Source organism: Spodoptera frugiperda, chromosome 18, assembly GCF_023101765.2.
Source record: "Spodoptera frugiperda isolate SF20-4 chromosome 18, AGI-APGP_CSIRO_Sfru_2.0, whole genome shotgun sequence".
Taxonomy (NCBI): domain Eukaryota; kingdom Metazoa; phylum Arthropoda; class Insecta; order Lepidoptera; family Noctuidae; genus Spodoptera; species Spodoptera frugiperda.
Window position 1 is genome coordinate 6,653,610 of NC_064229.1, and position 12,841 is coordinate 6,666,450.

The 12,841-nt window shown below is 32.5% G+C and overlaps 1 protein-coding gene across 2 annotated transcripts in view; it reads left to right on the forward strand.

Annotated features, from left to right (window-relative positions):
• Positions 1 to 1,458: 1,458 nt before the first annotated feature.
• The window catches only part of LOC118278124 (facilitated trehalose transporter Tret1), a 35,560-nt gene continuing 24,177 nt past the window's right edge, over positions 1,459 to 12,841 (forward strand). For both annotated transcript variants that reach the window (XM_035597201.2, XM_035597203.2), the window contains exon 1: positions 1,459 to 1,734. The gene's annotated coding sequence lies outside the window, so the exon portion shown is untranslated. The remainder of the gene's footprint in view (positions 1,735 to 12,841) is intronic.

The following is a 12,841-nucleotide window of genomic DNA, read 5'->3' on the forward strand; positions in this document are numbered from 1 at the left end:
GCCATCTTTAGTTTGGTAGCATAACTATATAATTCCTGCTATCTTTGAGTGAATAACATAACTAAAAATTACTGCCATCTATTGACCAATAGTATAACTAAAGTAATTACTGTCATCTATTGACCAATAGTATAACTAAAGTAATTACCGCCATCTATTGACCAATAGTATAACTAAAGTAATTACCGCTATCTATTGACCAATAGTATAACTAAAGTAATTATCGCCATCTATTGACCAATAGTATGACTAAAGTAATTACTGCCATCTGTTAGTCAATAGTAGAAATGTTCTGTTAGTGACATCTAGTGGAAAATAGCTGAACTATCAGTTTAAAAATATGTTATTATTTAATTTTTTGAAATAATTTAAGGAATGAAATACAGATGGCGCATTTTAGATCTAAGTTTAAGCTTTTTATTTCCTAAAGGTATTGGCAGAAGTGTACTTTCATGTTGTATTTTGTATGTAAAAAGCGTTATTATAATCGATATACGGATAAAAATCCTCTTCTCGAACGACCATGACCCAGGTTAAATGGTTAGACAATGCATGAAATAAAAATTTTCTTAACATAATAATTAAAAAATGAAATTTTATAACTTAAGAGACAAATAAGAGTAGGTATTAAAAATATCTCGAAATCTAGAATCAAGAGATACTTATTTTCTGATTGATGGACTAGGTTGGCATGACCTTGGCCTTGGATGGGGCCACATACGAAACGTCCGAACATCGAAGATATCATTTCATAGTAGGTGCCTAGGTCCTAATATGTATTCTCAGTTAGACGATAAAACTTTGATATAATAAGCAAATATTTTAAAAATAAGAGGTCGTCCTTAGATTCATTATATTTTTTAAATAGCCAAGGAGTTTATTGCATTGTCATTAGATGGAAGAATTTAGCGAGTTAGTACGAAGTGTGTAGGATTAGGTATAGGAGTTATTTCGATTACCTATTAGTAGATGCCTTCTGGAGAATAATGTCCAGATGCACCTTCTTTAGAGAGTTAGAGATTTCTACGAAATCAAAACTGAATACTCTGGTATCATATCATCTATATTTAATTTATAATGCCTACATAGGTAAGCCCCAACGTAGCTAGTTCAGTCAGAGCTCGACCTCATAAAGGTATTGACAGTATCTATATTTTAGGATTGTTTGTGAGAGGTCGATAAAGTTTAAATTAAGTAGGTAAGACACAACTGACAAGCATCACCTTATCGTCCAGCGGCCTACACAAATGAAACTTCCTGAACTTTGCAAAAAAGCTTTATCTAAAGCTACTTATTTCCGAGTGTCAGTCCAATCACGCACTTAACATAATAATTTTCAAATTGTATTTTTTCCTGGTTGTTGTTTGCGAATAGATAATAAGTTAAGTTATTATAATAAGTTATTTTTTCAATTTGATCGGTCGATGTTGTGGTCCATTGAAGTGTTAGTAAGCATCAGTACCTAGCGCTCCGTCGGCCGGGCCCAACGCGCATGACACACTGACGGATCAATCGCGCCGCGAGACATGTAAAACAAACATTTAGATAAATAATCAGTGTGGACTATTTACGTACTCTATTTATTAATTAAAAACACTAAAATTTGTGGATATAACAGTCGTTCGATACTGTCTCCAGTTTTTTGTTTTGCTATGATGTCTTAGTTTTGTTTTGTCTAGTGTTTTTTGTTTCATTCCAAAGACGAATTGAATTCAACAAGTGATGAGTGTTTAGGTAAAAGTTACATAAATATAAGCATTAATTATTTAATTAATGTTGTTATTTATAATAAAGATCACCGAAAAAATTATGTGATGTTGCACAGATCGTTTCTATTTCAACGGATCGGATTTTTTTCAGATTTATTTATTTCTTAAGATTATTTAACTATTTAATTACATTAATACAATATTACTGTAGGTGTTGAAATGGTTGAAATAGTTTAGTGAAAGGAAACTAAAAAAAGCAATGATTACTCGCTGATTATACTCGTCAAAAATAACAGAATGCCATAAATACTATGTGAGCATCATTTCATACGTAGATACATACGTGGGCACATGCATTAGTAGCCGCTATTAATTAACAAACTATACATAATGTACCGCGTTTTTATATACAAACCGTAACAAGCATCTGGGTGAAGTACATAAATACATTATGGCATGTGATTACAATTTTAGATTTTTTGGTTTTTCGAAAATTTCTGAGTAATACCACAGAGTTTGGAATTGTGCACAAGTATATGGCAATAGGCTCACAGTATAGCAGCATTACGAGCCGTAATGTGGACCTCTGTCTATTCCTTCGGGGATAAAAGGCGTGACGTTGACAACAATTTTCTTTAGGTCTACATAACTTGAAAATCGTAGACCTATTTATACAAGTAGGTATGTATATCGAACCATCATTAAAAGCAACAAAACCTGAACAGATTTTTACATAACTGCGAAAATTAACTACAAACATTCCTAAACCAATATCAACAATAATTTAAAATAAATCAATCAGTCAATGAATCAATCAATGTTACAATATGTCGATGGTTCCAACCACGTGTTATATTGGACCACTCTGTCAAAATTAAATGTCTTCTATGTCACGGGAGTCATCGTCCCATTCGCCTCTCGAGTCACAAATTGACGTTGCCACGGAAAAATCGTAAAGGTGAAGGATGAACGAAATAGGTCTATAATTTGGTGGATCAAAGTCCAATTTGAGTTGGAGTGTTGTTAATGGTTCTTAGTTTCTTACTATAGGATATTGTATTAAGTATGGAGGTGACTGTCTTTTGGATGTCTGTGAACTAAGATGAGTAACAGAAACAACTGAAATCTTAATCAAACCTATTCCAAAGATTCATCTCGACCGGACTATTTTTTTTTTTTTGGACAATAAATGGAATACTCCATTCACCTCCGTGCTTCCGTAGATATTGAGCAGAACAACCTTATCACTAACTTAATCAGAGAATACCAATCATTGTCGGAGTCAAACCACAAGACAGTAAAAAACAAACAAATAACGATTCTAAAGCCTCCGTCCTTTCCAAAACTGAGGAAAATCTTCAATATAAAAGTTATTTTTCATTAAAAGACACTTAAACTGGAACTGGTTTGTATTGAAAAGAATTTGATGTTGTTTAATTAGCTTGAACCGTTCGTAGTTATAAAAGCTCCGGTCGTTAGATTGCGTAATGTGTTTCAACGCGCATTATAACATTGTGCAATACTCGTCAATGTAGGCTGTTTGTTTTTGTATACTTCTGTTTATGAGTTTGTCTTATAAGGAAATAATTATGGACACTATATTTTCGGTGGAGTGATTGTTATTTTGTCTGGGAAGGATGCGGTTTCGGATGCGATTTACATTTGAGTAGATATTATTAGATTTTTAGTTTTCTTATTTCAAAGTCGAAGATAAATTATTTATTCCAATTAAACTATAAATGCTTAAGTATTTTTTAAATGTCAACAAATAAAGAAATAGGTAAATATAGTCTGTCAGTCTGTCCGTCAGTGAAGCTAGGTGCTTTTTCCAAAGTGTAGCTTCGAATGGAGAAGAACGAGCAAGAAACTCCAATTTTCTATTCAATGTAACTACTTAGGTACCTAACAGTAAAATAAAGTTTTATTTAAGTTCACAGTTCCACACATTTTTAAACAGGATTTACAGCAATTTAAGTAATTAATTAATTCGCTTATTTAAAATCTTTAACGTCTAGGTATAGACCAGACCTCCTATTCATTTACCTAATCTAGTATTTTAGATCCCGTTAATTTCAAATAAAAACACAAACAGGACTATAAAAATAATTTTAAATAATTATTTTTATATAATAAATATTTTTTATGTTATTTACAAGTATTATCTAGTTTTGTTGATAAATTCTTAAGAATATGAATCATCTATTTTATTACCTGAGACGGAATTTAATTTAATGTTCACATACAAAATAAAAAATAGGCTAGTCTCATAAACATACGTCTTAGAACCACATAACTGACGAAAAGTGGTTGTTTTGTCTACATAATATTTATATGTTTTACTTACCTACTAGCCTTCCTCTAATAACTTCGGCTACGAAGTCAAAGGAAAAAACCCTTTATCACTCTCCAGGCTCATTGCTGTTTCCAAACGTAATAATTAGGTATGACTTCCTCCGTCACTATACTTAGTATTATATTATTACACAGACTGTATGTCTAGATGTCTTTAGCTACATATTAAATGAATAGGCGGCATTCTTCACATTAGATACTTGTTTGAAGTTCAATGATACGATTAACTATAATATCATTGAGATGCTCGTGTAATCATGTACCTACTTATAGTATATTTTTTACGCGTCTACGGCGTAGTGGAAAGGACAGTTAAGTTTTTAATGAATAGATAAGTTACTTACAATAATTTACATATGACTTCCCACGCGTTAAAGTATCTTCATGCTTAAGTTTAAGCTTTACCCTATATATAGTCCCTTCTTTTTGAGGGAGGAAAATCAACCAATGACTTCTCCCGCCTAGGGTGAGGCAAGAAGGAGTCTCAGACTCTTATTGACTAAAAACCACCCCGTTCTTACTCATGCTTTCGTACCGCAGCTCCGATAACCCACTAGGTAGTCTGGATAGGATGTACTGAACCCATCGTGTTCAAATCGTATTCACAATTTTATTGAAAGATTCTTTTATACATGTAGTGAAAGCCTTTCCGCTATTCACTTCCCACAGAGACCTTTGACGTTGATTAATGATCATAAACAAGTACAGTTCAACGACGTGTTCGTAGATACATTTTTTATTTTTATTTTATAGCACCTTTACTTCGCTGCTATTAGATTCATGTTGTCATATTAAAACAATATCGTGTGTCGTGGAGGCCCGGAAGTTCAAGACACGTTTTTCATGCATGTTTAAGTATAATATTTTGATTATAATAAATAAATACGACTGCCCCTTTTGGTGCGATGGCTGAGCACCGTGCAGTGAGTTCGATTCCGGCACGGAGCAACTGTATCGAGGCTGGATGTGACGTGTATGTGAACTTGTATAAATTAACAAAATTAATATATATTCATTATAATTTACGGAAAGGTATTTATAGAGACTAAAATAAAACAATAGCTCCAATATTGAATAACGTTTCAATCTTAAAATCCATCGCGAATCTATTACCTATATTCATCAATATTCAATGAAAATTGAGACCTAAGGTCAAGAATCTTCTTCACGTCATTACCTAAATAAATATCTCGTGCAAGATTATAATCTGTAGATGTCATCGAACCGAATATGAATATGTGATAATATGTTATCAATTGATCAAATTGACGAATGTAGATCACAACTATTATGAATAAAATAGTTGCTACTAACTAGTTCCTTGCAATATGACACCGTTGTCTTCGTTTTATAATAAAACTTAAGACTCAACCGTGGTGTGACATGATTTCTAAGCATCTTTCCTCTCCGGAGCTGTGGACTGCTTCTGAGGGTTACCGGGTTATTTTGGGGTATTTATCGTATATCTAATATATAAAATGTCTATGTTACAATAGGTACTGTACACCAACAAAACGGCTTTACGGATTGTTACAAATTTTATATGCGTATTCAGTAGGTGTGATCCCTAAGTGATAAGGGTTGTTCACCCTTAAACAATATATTTTAATTTTTGACAAAATGTTTTTATAATGTCGCATTCAAAGAAAGACAAAACAACGTTTGCCGGGTCAACTAGTATACTACATATATATATATTCATATGCATGTAAAGTGATTATTTCAATATTATAAACAGACGTTTGAATTTTATTTACTAGTTTAGATGATCTAAGATAAGGCAGCACGTGTCTATAGGTATATTATTATCTATACCTACTGCCAAAAATACTAGTAAAATGCCAACGACTTATGATGTCTAGGCAATTTCGAATTTAACGCATTGAAACTTGAAAAACTAGTCAGTTATATTCTTATATATAACCACTAATCATAAAATATAACCACTATAACAAACACGAAAGAATGTGGGTTTGTATGCATGTGCGTCATTCTAGCTCAAAAACTTACTGAACGGATTTTAATAGGACTTCACAGGCAGATAGACTATCTGCCGCACTCGGAGACATTTAACGATTACTTAATCTATTCCTTAGAAAAAAAAATGTTAAGAAATGTGTTAAGTAGGTAAGCATCAAATGACTCTGAGTACTAAGGGTAAGTTTGTAAACTAATCAAATACTTTATAGATTCTTCCCTTACGAAGTTATGATCTATACCTAGACAATTAAAACTGTAATTTCGGTAAACTTACCAGATGCGATTGTAGAATATCTTTTTTTTTAGAATAAAATACTATGTTAATTTAGCCAATTTTTTTAAAAATATTCATGAAATACATTTTGCTATTATTTTAACTGTTTCTTATCTAAAATTATAACTAGAAGTTACACATAAAACAAGAAGCTATAAATACTCAGTTAGAGGACTTTTTTGTACATTATCATATACATACCTATGTCTGAACAATGCATAGTTACGAATTCTTCGAAATTCCCTTATCGGACAAAAACCTCTTTGTGAAAGAATTGAAGCTTTACAATGTAGTAGAATGCAAATCTTTATGAACCACTACTTGGCTAGATTTTGCTCATAATTTTATTCGGGTGAAAAATATATACAATGCACTAGCATTGTGTATATTTTTATCAATCAACTAGCTACTTCCGCGCGGTTTCACCCGCTCTGCTCGGCTGCTATTGGTCATAGCGTGATATTTTATAGCCTATAGCCTTCCTCGATAAATGAACTGTCCAACACAAAAAGAATTATTCAAATCGGACCAGTAGTTCCGGAGATTAGCGCGTTCAAACAAACAAACTCTTCAGCTTTATAATATTAGTATAGATTCAACACTATGACTTTCGTTCATCAATTTTTGGTTCGTGTAATTATTAAACCCTTAAAACTTATGTTACACATATAATGTCGTTATGGTAGCCTTTTTTTTGGTGACGGGGGAAACCTTCAAAAGGCGCCTAGCTTTCTGGGGATAAAAGACTAGGGAGTGTGGGATTTTTACCTCACTAAAACCACCTCGGTGGCCACCCTCAGCACCTGTAAGGGGCACCGGGTCCTCTAATAGACCTGCTCCGGAGATCGTTATGGTAGCCTGGCGGCTTAACACGCACGCTTCTCATGTATGAAGGTGCAGATTCAGAGTCTACTAACGGCAATGGACTTTTTGCGAGTTATGTGTACAGTGTGTTAAGATTATTTAGACACCACGGCCAGACGGTGAAGGAAAACATCGTGATGAAACCTGAGCTTATTTATAATTATAAGTTTTAGCAGTGGCTACGTATAGGCGGTTGATGTCATGTGATGTGATTTATTATGTTTACAGGTGTTAATAACATATACTTATGAGTACTTACCTATCCCACTGATACACTTATAGAATGAAAGGTTCCAATTTCATGCTAATGGTGGAATAAATAAATGAATGGAATCCGATATTGCATATACAAGTTTCACTTCAATTTGTGTACTTCAAGAACGATACATAGATCTTTCTTTATTTTACGAAAATAAAACCTGAAACCACAGGCTACTTACGTGCTGTGCTTGCATTATTGTCTTTGAACCTTATAGGACTATCACTACTATCAGATGTAGAAATGTCTACATAATAGTTTTCAATTATAATCCGCATAATATTCAATAAGCTATAACCGAGGTGTCATATTCCGTATAGAAAAATCCTGTAAATAAATAAAGATTAAAAAAAATCACATTTCATTACATATCTTAATTCCTTCCCTTGAACTATAAATAGCTAACATGAAGATTCCAGCTCTAGTAATCAGGTAATTTCCAAACAAGTTGAAATGACGTCACATCCGGATTACGATGTTACCTAAAAAGCCTCTCTAACAAACACGTTTTATACTGAAGTATTTATTTCTAAGTAAACAGGTTTGATTACACAATTTTTTTAGATGTCACTGACAAACGGTGAATGAAAACATTGTGAGGAAACTTTTTTTTTTTTTGAAACCTTCTCTGTGCAAGAAGAGGCCTTTAGTCAGCAGTGGCCACTTGTAATGAAATAGGTTTGACAGCTCTAAATATATTTCCTCCTGTGTTTACTTTTATAAAAACCTTTTGAATATTTTTCGGTTATTTTTATTAGGGTCTACTAAATACTTGGAACTATTATTTCATCGGCAAAAGAATAGCAACCTATATTTTAGCAAGACTAATGAACAGCAATTGATTTTTATTTATATAGATTAACTATATAAATGTACAGAAAATAAAAACCTAAATAAGTAATAAATATGTACAACCTACTATAACTTTAAAAAATACGAAGAAAAATAAATAAATAAATAAATAGTTTAAGAACAGGTTAGAGGTATATTTATTTAGATAAGAAACTATTCAGCGAAACCTCAAAGATTAATTATGTTACATTATGTATTGTAGGTACCTCTACTAATATCCTCCAAAACAACTGCTTCTTATTGAACATTTAAAAACTAGTGTGTTACTTATGGTAATTTAATGTCCCATTTCGATGAAGGCTTTGATAGATAAATGTGCTAATACCATAATACAAACCAATTTAAACTATTTTAAGAAGGAATGTCTTCCCTTCTAAAAACATTAGTATTAATACGAATGTTTGTTTTTTGTCACAGTTTTACTTCTAACACAGTTCTTCTTCTAAGCAGTTTGCTTAAGTTTTTATGATGAGTTTTGGTACAGAAATAGATTAAATCATAGAAACAATTTTTTTAAATAAACTGAAACTGATTGGAATAAATTTGGATGTGGATTTGTACTTTTATCGATCTAAGTAAAGTTACGGATGGAAAAAAATATAAGCACAATAAAACCGTTTAACACAAAAAACATGTTTTATTGGTAATAGCGATCCATTGATAATAGAAATCCATATTTTTCGAAGGCGAAATCTGCACCGGATTTTTTTTTCTGCACCCACGTGTAGAACCCAGAACTTTCCAACAAGTCAACAAACTAGACAATCAACTAGGTACTTACATATTTTTTGCGACACAAGTCGGAAAGTAGGTACTTATTCACGCAAAGACACAACAGGTTTGCTACCTCCAGTGTAATTCAATATCTAAAGTATCTACCACATGGTCTGTAACCCACGTGTATTTTGCAAAACAACATGGTGAAAACACACGTGTCTTAAAGTTGACGTAAACTAAGAAATTAACTTTAAAAAAATTCCTTCACACATGAGAGTAAATTAAGGTAAGTAAACGTATTGTAACGACACGCTTAGGGTGCTGTTCCACCAGAGATTGCTATGATAACTATTTGACCGTTTCCAATGATGCAGCTCAAGTATACAACGTATCGATGGTAGGGAAGCCATCCATAATACACATTCATATCACGCATCTTTCCTTATAAAAACATAGCTTAGCTGAGTCCATTTTTTTAAAAGCTCCTAGAATCTCAAAAGTGGTCTGTATCATTACAATTATATTAATTGGTCTTATTATAATTATAGCACGTAAAGCTCGCTACAATGTAATTCTCAATCGCTAACATTTATCAACGGTCAGGAGGTCAATGTTCAAGAAGTGCAATATAAATATTAAATGCTTAATTTATTGCCAAATGTACAAACTAGTTAACCTGATGGTTGACGTATTATGTAGATAGTTCCATAAAGGATAAGGCGACAATATAATTTGTGTTGCAGAACAAATAACAAGAATATAACCTACTAACCGCCGTACTCAGAGTAATTTAATGGTTACTTAACCCAGTCCTTAGCAATTGTTTTCGATACAAAATCGTTACTGAGGAATTAAGTCTCTGAGTGCGGCAGTAAATAAGTCATCCTGTTCATCATCATTTGCTGATCAAAAGCCCGCCCTAACTTAAAAGTAACCAAACAACAAGCCTCTATTTGCGCACCTGGAGATGAGCACAACCTAACGGGTTAACGGGGCTCCGTTCCAGCTCAAAGCAGGAGTAGGAACGGGGTGGTTTTTAGTCAGTTAAGAGTTTGACACAGTTTGTTCGCCTCACCCTAGGCGAGAGAAGCCAATGGATAATTTTCTCCCTTTAAAAAAAGGTTAGATTTACTTTGTTGCCCACAAGTTTTGCGTTAGCATTAATCGTTAAGTAGCAAGTAGATAAAAAAAAGATTAAACCAAATCAGTAACAAAACAAAAGCATCATCTCAACTCTAATCTATAATATAAAAATAAGTCGGGTTTTCCTTCCTGACGCTATAACTCCAGAACGCACGAACCTATTTCCATGGTTTTGCATTTGTTGGAAAGGTCTCGGGCTCCGTGAGGTTTATAGCAAAGAAAATTCCAGGAAAACAGGGAAAATCATTGGTGGCGAAACAGAGTTCGCCGGGTTTGCTAGTTTTTTATATATTTTATCAAACGCAAACAAATGACATTTACAATTAGATATGTAGTAAATAGATATTATTACACATTTTTATATATTTTTAATACACAGAAATCATTAATGTTTCGAAGAAAAGAAATACCACAGGCCATTTAACTTAATTGCTTAAACAATTAATTGAAAAAACAATAGCTGGTAGAAAATTAATACATAAAACGCATTTTACTGATAAAAACGAAATTACTTTTTTAAATGAATTAGTCGTTTTAAACTGTGATGAGGTTTATAATCAAAATACGATTTGGTCACCGTTTTGTAGGAAATCGAACAAGTTTCTATTTGTTTATGATAGTTTCAATACATACATAAACACATAACTTCATGCCTGTTTCCCGTGAGAGGCAATGGACCGCCAATTGCTACGAATCTGATAGTATCAATTACTAAAAAGTCAAAAGAAACATATGACAAGTGCCTAGGAAATAAAAGTGTATTTCTTTCAGTTCCAAAGAAGAACAAAAAAATTAAATAAGAAAGCTGTTTCTCTGACTGGAGAATATTTATCCCAAAAATAAGGCAGTTTCTCATGAGCCTGATGAAAAGTCCCGCTTTTTCAAAACTCTTACACAATACACAGTTTTATTTCACAAGTAGTTAAACCTTCTTTGTTATCGACCCATAATATGCTACTCGTTAGGAAAATTAAAATATCATCTGGTACTTAATTACTTTTTCTAAGTTGTGCAATAGCATGGCAACTGTCATCCGAGTGAAAGAAAAACTGTCAATGTGATTCTTTAGATAACATAACTACATATTAGGTAAATTACCAACTTTTTGCTTAAAAATGCATTTTTTTCTATGTGAACATATGTATATCAATATTTTTTTTTGTACGTGATAATACAAAAAGCAAATAAACAAACTGGATCACATGCCCGTCATATTTCAATAAAAAATATATGATAAACTAAAATACCGGTTGATACACGCAATTATACGGAGAAGAACCCCTATGTGACTCGAAACTAGTAGAGCTTTTCTCAAAATTATATTTACGTGGACAAACCGTTATTTTTCGTTAATTTTATATGTTCTACGATGTTATTAAAAAATATACGAGTTTTAAATTAAATTACCTACATATGCCTCTAGACAGATACCACTCCTCAGTGCAGGGTTCGTCCACTTACAACATACCAGAGATAAGCATAACGTTCCTATTTAGAACTGCTTATTTTTTATTTTTAGAATTAGGTAACCAGTTTTGTCACTCATGGAAGTAGCCGTTGAAAGGCATCAAAACTGGTTTACTTTACTACATTGAATAATGTGGGAAAGAAAAGAATCTGTAATGAATGTAATATGCAGTTACTCAGTAATACTGACTTGACCTTTTATGAAATTCGCCTGGGTAAAAAAGGTAATTTAAAAAACTGAAAAACCCGACTAAGCAGTCGGGACCCGTTCTAAATATTATGAAGACTTTGTGATATATAGGTACGGCTGGCTTTCTAGAATGGGTCCCGACTGCTTAAATTTTTCTTGTATTCTTGTTTTAGGGTTTTTTCATTTTCATATTATAAAGAAACGCAGTCGAGTTTATAGTATATTAAATTACCTATTTTTATTTTATTATCTTTTAGTTTTATTATTTTTATATTTTGATATATCTAGTGTCCCTGCCTTCCGGCGACCCTCCTTCTGGCGCAGTCGGGAAAAAAAATACTACTGAAAGTCTCAGCAAAACTGCCCGCCTTCGGGGATAAAAAGGCGTGACAAGTCTCGGTGCTCTTTAGGCTTGCTTGCCAAAGCTAACAAGTCAGACGGAAACATTCAAGTTTTATATTTATATTAATGTGCTTAATAAACCCATATTAATTGATATTTTAACATTGGATATGGATACGAAAAGAACTCTTAATAGGATTCATCAATTAAAAAAATAACAACGAGCATTAATCACTCTCGTATATAAATTTTATTGCATATATCACACCGATGACTACATTAAAACATACTACATATGTATTTTATGTAATAATAAAACATCATATGAAAATGTCACAATAAATTAGTACATAATATTATTAATACCTACAGTGCTAAATTAGCAAAAGCTTTTAAGATATCTATTATAAGTACCTATATAAAATAATAATTTCATCAATAGTCATCATATTCATCAGTGTCGAATAAACGATGATTCCTTAATATACATTTTAGATGCGTCATGGAAATGTGGTATAGCCTTACTGCATGACGAAAAAAGAATCATTAACACTCATTAAATAATATTAGTAATTACAATGATAATGGGTACGGAAGAAAAAAAAACTAAATCAGTGCAGTTCGTATTGAGTATTGACGCGCGATAGAAGCCTGCGCTCTCATCCCTTTGACCAACATTAAATAAATAAAAA